Here is a 13,294-nt window from a genome sequence, read left to right as displayed (position 1 = left end):
AGGCGTGATGACGCTCCTGATCGCCTTAATCTGCTTTAAGGGGTCCTTAAGCAAGGCCCTTTTTGCCTTATTGGCCTTTTTGGTTCGGGTAACCCTTGTCCATTCGTCCTCGGACTCAGAGGCACTGCTCCCAGAGGTTCCCGTCTGTTCTTCCAGGTTTTCCCGGATTCTGCGAGCCTGGGAATGGCTGGCAGAATGTGGGGACCTGGTCTCCTGTGTCCTGCGCAGTTCAGAGGAGTCTTCAGATTCCTCCTTGCTGCCAGGATTTGATGGGTACCCCCTCCACTGACCTAACTGGGTAGAGGTTTTCAGGATGCCCTTAATGGGCCTACTCTCCTGGGGTTCCCCATTGAACTGTACTGTACTTGGGTGCCCATACCCGGATGCCCACCCCTCCATTCCTGAGTGGTACTGGCCTATGAGCCCCATGCTTCTGGTTGGATAGTAATCTGCCATCCCTGTGGCCCTGTGCTCGTGTGCGCCAGGGGACATGGGGGTGGCAGAGTCCAGGGACTGAGAGGTATGAGGGCCTCTGGTACTAGGGCTCCTGAGGTTATGCTCCGGAGTTTCCATTTCCCAGCGAACCTCATCTCTATCCGCCCCTGCTCCCTGTTGCAATGCAAGAGCCTGCATTTGTGCCTTCAGTTCCTCTGTTAAGGCCTTACTCGACTCTATCAGTTTCTCCTGCATCGCTACCTGTTGTTGGAGCCTATCATTGTGTTGACAGAGGGCCTCATTTTCCCTCTGTGCTTCCTGATTGGTCCTGGAGCACTGGGCCGGTCTTTGCTGCAGGAGGGTTACCTCCTGATTCCCATCCCTACTGGCCTGCTCCTTTCTTGCCAGAGCATCTTCCACCCTTCTGGTGTGCTCTAACAAGTTTGCATGCTCTTTTTGGAGATCACCCAGCCCCTGGAGGGCCAAGTGATTTTCTTCCATTTTCCTTTTTAAATGGCAGACTTCCTGGCCTATGGCGTCTCTTTCCTGACTAAGAGCCTGCATTTGTGCCGCCAGGTCGTCCCTCTGCCTTTGGAAGGCACCAGCTTTCTGGCGCTCCTGATCAAACTCTGCCTGGGTATCCAGGTCTTTCAGAATCAGTTTATTGCTCTCCTCTTTCTCTCTATCTAGCTGGCTTTGCAGGGTGACTACCTGCTCCGCGCATGCCCTGTTGAAATTGATCTGTTGCTCCAACTTTTTCTGGTTCTGCAGTAAGGAGTCCAAACTGTCTTGGTGCTCCTTCTGCAGGGCCAGAAATCTGGTATCCTGGTCTGTCTTTTCCTGTTGTAGGATGCCCATATCCTCTTTTATTTTAATGATGTACTGCCTGCTGTCATTTTCTGACTCCTGGCTCCCCTGCAGCCTCTGCTCAGAAGAGACCAGGTCAGATTGGACCTTCTCTAACACCACCTGTTGCCTATTTGCCAGATTTTGGCTTTCAGCACATCTATCCTGCATGTCTCCCATATATAGGTACAGGTATGCTGCTATCCTGGCAATCTTATTGTGTTCCTCTTTGGCTTTAGGAGCCATATATAGTTCACTCAGGGCCACATGTAATGGACCCTGATCTCTCCATAAGTCTGACCCTGTTTCAGTGACCTGTCGCGTGATGGCCTGCAACCAGGCATCCTGGCCCTGCTCAGCCCATTCACCTCTCACAAATAGTTTATGTAAGAAGTGCTCTCTGGCTATTTTCATATCTACCAAGGTCGTCATTCTAGAGATTGGTCTCTGTCCTGACTTACAGAAGTTAGTATTTTATTTTTGCAGAACAGAACTTTTCTTGGAGTGTCCCTTTTGAGGAATGCTTCACAGCGTAATGCAGCGTGGTGATCCGACCGGATGTATGTATCCCGTCAGTTAGCACACTGTATTAAGCTGCACAAGTGGTATTCTAACCCAAACGTCCGGCCGAGCCCCCAGTTTGTAAGAGGATTCAATTCAACACTACAGCTAAGTCAACGCCTAGTCTATAATACTGAATGAAAACCCTTATTGATATATCTTTATGTCCAGTTCATGCGTTCTGGATGACTACCCCTATATAACACCCCTCTCTTGGAATCCCCCTGACCCCACTGAGCCAAGAAGTAGTTCTGTTTTGCAAGTTAAAAGGTTTATTTGATAATTTAAAATATATATATATCACACTTTATAATAAATTAATAATTGAATATCACACTTAATCTGATATGATAATGATTAACAACGGAGAATCTGGCACTAACACGCTTCTCTATAATCAATAAGGAGTTGACATGAAATGGATAAGGTAGCACAGTGGTAAATAGGTACAGAAGTATAATGTGGTAGAGAATGCTTTACAGGGTTCAAGGAAATGCAAGGTTGAATGAATGAAATGCAGTGTAGAAAATACTCAATATGATTTCAACAAAACAATGTAATCACTTTTCTCTGGCAATCCCCTCCCCCCCTTGATACAATGCAAGGAAATGGAAGGAAGCACACAGTTCTCAGAAATGCGATCAACTGTAATTCAGTTCACCCCAGCAAGCTTAGACTACAGAAGTTTGAAAACACAGGCAAAATGCTTTGATATGTGCTGGCAATGAATTAAAAAAATATGCTAAAATGCTTTTAATACCCTTTCAGGTTCAGGGTGAGTGGAATCTAGTTAATATTAGCTCAGGCTCACTCTTGCAATGATTCAGGAATGATTAGCAGGTTAAACGAATTTCTGGCAAATGGAAGGCAAGCAGCAGCAGCTTTTTACACGTGAAGAAATTTGCAAATCGCGGTAAAATTCGCGGATGCGTGTTCCGCGATTACGGCAAAACTATAGGGGGTAGGAATGCGGTTCTTAGTGCGATTAAAAGCTTAGATTCTCAACTTTCAGATGAAAGTTACTGCAAGTCTCTAGCACAAACGGTTGCGGAGATATGAGCGATTGAATAAAGGTCGTTTTTCAGATTTGAAATTTTAAAAGCTCAAAAAGACAAGTGCAGCTTGCAACTAGAAAATGACAAGTGACAGATTTGGAGCTATCAGGCAGTTCTACTTCGGTTAAATAGATTGAATTAGATGAATTTAAACTAAGAGCTTTGGTTTGGTACAGTTTGGCGGTACTCACAAGAGATTTTAAACAGGAAGGCGGCTTTGTCACGATCTGGTCAACAGGTCTGGACTTCGGACGGTCTCTGGGCACAGCGTCTGGTCTCTGGAACTGCTCACAGCATCGGGGTCAGCACTCTGGATACAATGGCCTGGTCTCTGCTAGGCACCGGTTCTCTGGGTCGGGTCCTGCCTTCTCTTTGGATATTTCTGTCACCGGGTTCTTGCAAAAGTTCTTGGCAAAATTCAGACGGCTCAGCCGGCTGTCTGAAGAGTTCAGTTGCAAAAATATTTTGAGGCCTGCTGACAAATACTCTTGCTGGCAGTGGCCTTTCTGGTTAAGGTTCTGAAGTCTCTGTTTATCTTGGAGTCTAAGTGTTGGCTCTTTGAAGTTTGATGGAGGTAAGTATGGATTTTTCCGGCAGAGCTTCCAGCGGCAGATGGAATTGAAGGTCCCTATCTGTCCTGTCTGTCTGCTTTTATGTGTTTAGAATGTGGGTGTGTTCTAGCATCACTGACCCTACCTCTCTCTCAGCTTCTAATTGGTCAAACTTCCATTTCTCATTTGATTGGGGGAGCTAAGTTGTGTCAGAGTGATGTCATCCATTTATGATCTCTTGAAAAACCTCCCCTGTCATCTGTGCACCCAAATCTATATATGATCAAAATACATATTTCAGAGTTACACAGTTGTTTGAAATTACATATACATGGTGTGGCTGAATTTAGCCATGTCTCTGTCCAAATCTGCTGTTTCTAAGAGCTTGCATTCAGAAATGGCAGATAATTGACTTTTTATCTGATTTTTCAATTTCTGACATTGACCCAACTTTACATACATGTGCGCAGGGAGTATGGACATTAACTGATGAAGTTTCAGATTTTTAACATGCATACATTTAGAGTAATATCCACTTTTCCGCTAACACCCCCCTGAACATACCACCGGTTCTAAAAACCTCTTAAACTGTGGGCAGAAAAATCACAAGAATTATGGTATCATTTATAAAATTTTCACATGTCCGCACCATGAGTTATTCATCTTTTTCTAAACAATATTCTGGCTACAAAGGGGTGTGGTTTCCCAGGTCACATGGTGGAAATACTGGTTTATCCAGTTCTGCCAAGCCAGCTTGCTCTCACAGGCAGTGCCCCTCCCAGCTTCTGCCAAGAGGAAGCTACATTTTACGACCGCTGTAATAAAACCTTTGCCTGAGTCAAGACAGGCTTTGTTCAGAGCTCCTGTAGAGCACAGGTAATTCAATTATCAGATAGATGGCATATCCTTAGTGTGGCCAGCAAAAAGGCAGATGGGCCTGGGAACACAGTTGTGACTCAAGTTTCACTCCTGATGGGGGTAGTTGCCAGGCAGAATCAAGTTCCTTAAGCCAGACTTTCAGCTAACTGTCATGTTTTTGTTGCTTTTTAAATTAACTTGCAATTTTACACATGCAGCTAGAATGCTGATTCTAAGTGCAAAACTATGACATTTCAACAGTTACAAAGGCATGTGACACCAAACATAGGTCACTCATTTAATCTAAACATTTTCGATTTTAGTGTCTTTAAATCCAGTGCAACTTAAACTGCTGACTCCATAGCAGTTTTGTTATAAGCATTGTTTTGGGCTCTTCATTTCCCAGATTTTGTAGGCACACAACACTCCATTCTACCAAATGTCTGCTGGTGTCCAGTGAATATTTTGCACATGTTGCAATGTTTGAAATAGACATTTTGAGCCTGCCTTCAGAGAAACACAGGGTGGTTTTAAACTGCCGGCTTTTGGATAGTGGTGAGTACTGGTACTGCACCCATTTTTGGGATTTAAGAAAATGAATTCCCAACAGTTATGGGTTTGCTTTTGGCAATCAGCATTGCCATTCCCAATGGTTTCAGACTACTGTGTGGGTAGTCCAATGGTGGTTTTAGGCAGTTTCCTTCTGTGCCCATAACATCGGCAAAAATGAGTGGCAGCCTATTCTTCATGCATTTCCCTGTGCATTTTCTGGGAATCTCTGGCCATCATGATGTTTTCCATGTCAGTACTGCACAGTTTTGAGGTATGGCTCGGATGCATGGGTAAATACATCCCACACATTTGCAAAGGACGAATGGATGGGAGAGCAGATACTATTGAAATTAGATGGAAAAGGAAGTGATGAAGCAAGGCCGAGTGAACGGTCTGTTGAGGCGCAAATTAAGGAAAAGAAGAAAGAAATGGCTTGAGAGACAAGAGGGCAAGAAAAAAGGATAGGTTGAGGCGAGACCAACTATATCGCGAAGAGCAGGGTATACCGCTCAGTCGCACACAATATGCAGCCTATGAAAGGTACAGGCAGAACATGCTAAAGTTGGAGGAAGAAAGGAGGGTGCACAAAAGGAAAGTGAAGAAGAGAGAAGATGAGGAAAGTAGAAGGGCAAAAAAACGTAGAAACAAACGAATGAGGGAAGTAGATAAGGCTAGAGAGGAGGCGAAGAAGCGAAGAGAAATGGATGAGGAAGCAGAGCGTAAACGTAGGCAAAGGGCGCGAGATTTAGAATATTGGCAGCGGGAAGTGAAAAAACCCAATCCTGTTGTAGACTGGGAAGACATAGAAGAGTTCTTTCCAGCAAGTGATGCAGTACAAGTGGGACAATTATTGATGATGACTTCGACACCAGAAGCATCGGGGAAGCGATTGATAAAATATATGATGAGATGGGACTGCAACGAATCTCCCAAGAGGGAAGGGAAGATGAGCGATTAGAGAGCACTCAGCTATATGACACTGAGGATGTCACCCGAAGCAGTGGGAGTAGGGGACGTTCCCTAGACAGAATAGAAGTTGCGGCCAGAATGAAGATGATGCAAGAAGTTGTGCGAACTGGGAGTATTCAGAGTCTGACTCAGATGGGGAAGCGAAGGAAGTGATGTATGACAAAGGGAGACGATGCGAAAAGCGGCTCCCAGATAACCGAGAGGTACAATGGTTAGACGCGAGCGGGTCCATAAATAGGACACCGAAGTCCGCTGCACAGTCCAGCCGACATGAAGAAACACCCCACGTTCAAGGGGGGCGTCGGCACCTGCCTATACAGATAGGTTAAGGGCACTGCCAGGTAGAAAGCAAGGCGGGAACGGCACCCCGGCAAGAGACCGAGGAGGTAAAGAAAAGGAAAAGGAGGATTGCCCATTCCAATTCCCACTGTTCGAAAAAGGGGGAGCAAGACCGCAATATATTCCATGGCCACACATGGACCGAGAGAATCTCAAAAATAAGCTTCCAATGTTGACTTCGGGAGCCAGGAAGTGGATACATGAGCCAGAGAAAAAATGACGGGGGGCGTCATTCTAGCCATAGGGTACATCAAGGGTCTCCTTATTGCTATACTCTGAGAAAAAGCAGACAATGTGTGGAAAAGGGCAGGCTACCCAAGGGTAACCATAACTAACACCTCTCATGACAGAGCGCCATTTAATAACTGTAGAGCAGCAGTATGGAAAGCGCTATGTACACTATATCCAGACACATCTGATATGGGAGCTATAATGACTCGAAAAATGAAGGAGTCGGAGGATCCGTTGCTTTATATCCAGAATTTTCAAGACGCGTGTGTGCTTGAAACGCATGAGTCTTGGAGAAAATCTATCCCTGTATTCTATCATATATTGTGCCAAGGGTTACCAGAACTGGTGCAAAAATAACTCAAAAAAATCGTAGGAATAGAAGCTAAACCATGGCCCGAAATCCAGTTGACAATTGCCCATTGTTGTAGACTGTTGCAAGAAAAGAATCGGAAGAAAGAGGCAACACGTAAGGGAGAAGAGGCGAAACTAGTGCAAAGGAAGCTCTCAAAATATGCTCTCGAGGGAGCCATGCTAAGAAGCCCAGCTGAATCGAGTGCACAACGTGCAACTAACCCGCCACAGACCAATCATGGTAACACGGGATTTCACCCAAGAGGAAGGGGTTATGGAGGAAGAGGATGGCAGAGTAATCAGGGAGGGTTTCGAGGTAACCAAGGAGGTTTTCAAAATGTTCAAGGTGCTATCCAGAGCACACCGATGGGCAGTCCAACTATGCCAGATGGACAGATGGCCCGACCACTGCCAGTGTGTTGGCTATGTGGAGTGACAGGACATGTGGCGCGTATGTGCAGAAGCCAAGGCATGTGGCAGAACAATCAAGGGATGGGGGCAGGCACAGTGAATCAACCTACTACCCCACAACAGGGCAATACCCAAATTATGCCGTACAGCAGCAGGCGGTTGGTTTGCAGCAGGGTGCACAGCAAGTGGTCCAGCCACAGAACATGGGGAATGTACCACAGGGACAACCCCAGCAGACACTGTCGCAAGTGGCTCAGGGCACTAACTCTAGTGGGGGAAACCCACAGGTATACAGTGGACCGGACCTATACATGAAATAGGACGGCTCACAGGGATCTCTGATGTGCTCTATCCTAGCAGTGACACCAGACCCTAACCGGGAACCTAGGGTAAATGTCACCATAGGGGGGAAAGAATATTCCTTCTTAGTTGACACGGGTGCAACGCGCTAATACATATGAGAAGGCAAGTTCTCCTTGTCCGGCTAAGCAATAGACACCCAGAGTTTTACTGGAGCTCATAGCAGAGTTCCCTTTACTGATGCACTCCCAGTCTCAGTGGGAGAGTGTGATATGAATGTACTTTTATTGTATTCTCGTCAGTCCACAGTAAATATCATGGGTCGGGACTTGATTACAAACTTGAATATGACCATCTCATTCACTGAGGATGGCATAGTGTGCTCCACCCCAGGAATTCATTATTCAAACATATGCAAAATGATCAGAGCATACTCTGGACGTGCAGCCATGAGAGCTGTACCATTGGAACCAGAAGTTTTCGCATATGGAGTACGATTGCTCATGGCAGGATTGCCAGGCCTCGCAGACAAGACTATGAGAACCCCTGATGAGTTTCTATTCAGGCCAAGAATACCCGTGCATGAAGAGGAGCGACAGGTGTTTCCCTTAATGAGACAATCCGCCGTGGTGCGAGGAAAGGTAGTATTGGTTGAACGATGTCACAACGAGGGTAGACCTTGGTGTGCGATTGTCGCCATCAAAGAAGGGTATCGAGTGACTGACGTCACTGATGACGATCTGTTCGAAGAACACCCTGACCTAGAATAGACACGGGTGCAAGTGAGTCTCATATTTTGGGTCAAAATGATCAAGCGAGAGGTACCCCAGAGGATGATGTTAGCATTAGTACGTCCAGAGTACTTTGATAATGACATGGCCCTAGTGCCAGCCAAAGTATGGACTACAGGGCCCTATGACGTAGGTCTCCTGAAGGGAGCCGGCGAAGTAAAAATGAAATTGAAACCAGGAGCAATTCTGCCACGGGCACGACAATATCCCATGTCCAGAGAAGCGGATGAAGGGATTGCAAAGACAATCTCCGCCATGATGGAGCAGGGCATTCTAGTGACATCGGAATCACCCTGCGACACAGTGATTTATCCTGTCAAGAAATCAAAGGAAGGGTCCTGGTGTTTAATCCAGGATTTACGAGCCCTAAACGACATAGTCGAAGCCGAGTTCCCTTTAGTCCCGAATCCATCCACAATTTTGTGCAACATACCCACTGAGGCAAAATGCTTCACGGTGATCAATTTGAAAAATGCATTCTTCTCGATTCCATTGCACCGTGACTCACAAGACCTGACGTCATTGACTTTCAGACAAATGTGCCTGAAATGTACCAGGATGCCACAGGGGTATTGTGAGTCTCCATCAATTTTCAACAGAGTCCTGCAAATGAACCTAAACAATATTGCGGTGGACAGTGTTGTTTTGCAGTATGTAGATGACATTCTAATCTGCAGAGCAATGCCGACATGACTCAGTCCAGCTATTAACTATACTGGCTGAGAAGGGATACAAAGTGGACATGGACAAGTTGCAGTACTGCCAACGGGAGGTGTTGTACATAGGGCAACTGATCTCACATGAGGGGAAAAAGGTAACCCCAGAAAGGGCCGAGGCTATCATGAACACAACCAAGCCGCGCACAATATAACAAATGCAAAGCTTCTTAGGCCTGTGCAACTATGTCAGAGCATGGGTCTTCGACTACAGCTCATATACCAAGCCCTTGTTATAGGCCCTTAAAAAGGCCCAGGCGACGAGGGAAGAAATTGAATGGAATGAAGATATGGAGAAGGGGTTTACCGAACACAAGGGGGCAATTTGTAAGGCCCCGGTTCTCGGGATTCATAATTATGCTGAGGAATTCTATTTGTTTTCTCATACTGATGGCAATTTTATGATGGCAGTGCTCGCGCAGCGAACCTCATTGGGATATAAACCCCTAGCATATTACAGCGGGAGTTTGGACCCAGTCATGAAGGGCCACTTCCCATGCGAACAAAACCTAGCTGCTGCCACGTTCGCCATTGAGAAGGCGTCATCCATTGTGATGGGGTGCTCCATGACATTATATGTTGAACACACTCGCTATGTGCCATACTGGAAAAGCCAAAGGGCACGCTGACTTCTCAGAGAGCATCAGCCTACGAGGTGATTATCTCTAATCCATTGATCAAAATAGTGCGATGCAAAACCGTGAACCCGGCCATGTTTATAACTGAGTCAGTCAAAGAGGGAGAACCTGTGCATGACTGTGCGAACTATGAGGAATTTTATGATGAAATCCCCAGGGTAAAAGAAAATGCCCTGGCAGGTGGAGAGATTGTCTTTATTGACAGGTCTTCTAGAATCAACCAAGAAGACGGACAAAGATATACAGGCGTGGCCGTGATCAAACACATAGCGAGTGGAGAGTTCCGAGTACTTGTCAGTGCACAGATACCATCTCACTATTCGGCACAGGCTGCAGAGCTAGTGGCGCTGATACTCGCCATTGAGAATCATGCAGACCAGGAAGTAACAGTGTACAGCGACTCCGCCTATGTGACGTCAACAGTGCACGCAGGATTAGCGTGCTGGAAAAGGAGGGGCTACCTCCGAGCAGACGGCACGCCAGTGCAACACGCAGCCTTATTGGACAGGCTGATAAAAGCACTACAGCTCCCATTGGGCATAGCGGTCGTGAAATGCGCCGCTCATACCAAAGGGACAGATTTTGTGTCACATGGAAATGATGAAGCGGACACGGAAGCCAAACGTATGGCATCCAAAACTGAAACAATCATGGATGTGGAGGTGGCACGTACCCATGAACGAATGATGGTAGCACGAGCCGCTCCAGAAGCCTATAGCAATATGGGGCAATCTCAATTAATGGTGCTCCAGGGGGAGGCACCTCAGGAGGAGAAAAATGTATGGAAGCGTCAGGGGTGTTCTTTAAACCCCTCTGACGGATTGTGGAGGCAAGACAGCACTGGTAAACCAGTAATGCCTGTCGCCCTTCTAAAGGTAGCGCTAGAACAGCTTCACTACCTCATTCATATGTCAAAAGAAAATCTTGCTGCAACTCGTGCCGAAGACTGGTTTACACTGAATTTAGCAGAGCATGTTGCGTTCTTTATGGTAAATTGCATTATCTGCCAACAATTCACCTCTGGGCACACATTAAAAGTAGTGAGAGGAGTCATCTCCAGACCAAATGGACCTGTCCAGCACCTGCACATCGATTATGTCGATATGATTCAGGTGTGTAATGGGTACAGGTATTTACTTGTGGTGGTGTGTTCCTTCCCTGACGCTGCCTGTGCTGCTAAATTCCTGGTGAGGGAGGTTTTAGTAAATGCAGTTTTTGAGCAGATTAGCTTGTTGCTGGGTATAAAGCATAAGTTTTCGTCGGCGTATCATCCAGAGGGAAATGGGATATCTGAACAAGTCAACTGCTTGCTTAAGGTAAGGATAGCCAAGTTGAAACTCACTTTAAGAAAGGGATGGATGCACTGCCTACCACTGGCATTGTATGTGCTTTGGAACCAACCAGGCTCCGACCATCATCTTACGCCGCACAAAATAGTCACTGGGAGAAGGATGAGGACCCCTCTTACCCACCAATACAGAGCTAGATGTGATGCCCAGTCAACTAGGGAGGTTCTGGGAGATGAGATGAAGGCGTACCTTGACTGTCTCATAGCCAGCACCTCTATCATTTCAGGCCAGCTGCAGCAACGGCGGAAAGGGGACAGCACAGCACGAACCACAACAGACAGTGCTGATGAAGGCACAGCTCTCAGCCTTGACGCACCCCTAGTCTTCCCGGGGACAGAGTTCTTGTGAAGAACTTTACGAGAAAGAAATGGGATGAACCAAGATTTAATGGCCCCTTCATCGTAGAGGACTGCACCCCGTCCGCTGTCAAGCTCATGGGCCGAAGAGCCTGGATTTTCATGAATGACATCAAGCTGTTCATAGGAGAGGGCACTCCTGCTGCAGCCAGTGATGAGGAACCTACAGATAAGGAGGAAGAACCTCAGCACGTGCAGACAAGATCTATGGCGAGGAAGGAGAATGCATGAGCAGACAAGTAACAAGAACATTAGAAAAGTGAGACTCGTAAAACAAGACATTTCCTCAAGCCAAGTGAAACGTGTCAAAAGAACAATTACACGAACAGTCAGTATAGCCAACAAAAGAACTATTGTGAAAAATTGTGCCCGCGACTGAACTTTTTCGTATATACTAAAAGAAACAATTGTAAGCAAGCAAAAACTCTGTGCAGCCAAAGGTGCAGGGTAAAGGAAGAAAATCACGTACTCATATCAGCAAAAGCGTTAATCTCATGAACATTGAAAGCCACACAAAGCATTTAAAACCTAAGACTCTGATAAAACGTAAAAGTAAGATCAAGACTTTGTTCATGGACATATGGTTCACCCCAGCATAAGCCTCACGTGGGATGTGCTAACCTACTTCCAACTGGTGGCACTGTCCTACCCTTCACTTATAGGCAGAGAATCCAGCGTTGCTGAATTCATTCAAGACCCTGCAAACAAGAAGGTAATCAGAAAACTATTGACTGTCATCGCAGAGGTCTTCGCCGAGTTGCCCGAGCACAGTGACTCAAAGACCAATGCTCCCGCCTTAAGTAATCATTGACGAGATCACATACACTTTGTTCTTCCGCATCATCGAAGAATGTCCAGGACTTATCGGGAGAACTGCAGATACATTGACATTCAATAGAGATCCAAAAAACAATTACTTCCTCAACCAAGTGTGGTACAAGCTGAACCATGTGGTTGCAACTCACGCAGCAGGAAAGTGCAAAACTTGTTTGTTTCAGAAGAAGGGACTGTGATTAGGACCCAGCAAACGAGGCAAATGTCCCTATCACCTGAGGATACACGGCTGGCACACAACGTTTTATTTCGATTAGTCACAGACTATCCGGAAATGATGGGGAGACCTGCAGATGTTGACGTCATCACCTTTCTTAGGAATCCGGCCAACGCCCCACACAGGAGCGCACTCCTCCAAGGCATCATGCTCCAGGTGGAGCTGTCCAATTTCCAGCGAGAATTCCTGAGGAGATTTCAGTGAGACTAGCCGACGAGGGACAGATCGAAGAAAAGAAAAAACCCAACTGATCACACTGCGAGAAAAGGCCTGTGACTTTAGAGCCAAATAAGCAGACAAATGTCGTTAACACCTGAAGACAGTCGGTATGCATTTTGCATTTTCTTTCATCTCATTGAAAACTTTCCAGAACTAGTGGGCAGACCCCGCAACATTGATGTGCCCACTTTTCTTAATGATCCAGCAAAGAATGCCCAACTGAACAGGCTCCTAGCAGCTATTGCATCACAACTAAGAAGCAATTATGGACATCCGCTGCTGAGGCGAGCCTTAGAAAGGAGAGATCCAAGATAAAACCTTTTAGAATCCCCAGCCGGGGGCAGAGCAAGGAAACAAAGACACAGTTCTTCATTCTTCCAACGTAGAATGAATCGAAAGGGGCAGAAACAAGGATAACTACATCTTGAACTTCTTTTCCTATTTTTCTTATTTTTTTCCTATTTTGTGCATTATCATTCCGCAGTGGAGTAAATGGGGGAGAGAGAAACTGTTCACCAACTCGACCTCGAAGGACCAAGTGAAAGGAACAGGGACATGATCTTCACTGCTGTGTTTACCTTTTTCAACCTTTTTCTTATTTTTTCCTACCGTCTCATATGTTCACTTTTATTTTTATTTTTATTTTTTCAAAATTTTATTTTGTGGGATTTGTAGCGAATCCATCCTTTCATGGTGTCACAGCAAACAAGGTACT

This window comes from Ambystoma mexicanum, chromosome 8 (assembly GCF_040938575.1).
Source record: "Ambystoma mexicanum isolate Mex_15411 chromosome 8, UKY_AmexF1_1, whole genome shotgun sequence".
Lineage (NCBI taxonomy): Eukaryota > Metazoa > Chordata > Amphibia > Caudata > Ambystomatidae > Ambystoma > Ambystoma mexicanum.
The sequence above is the reverse complement of the archived record's forward strand: the minus strand, read 5'-3'. Positions refer to the sequence as shown.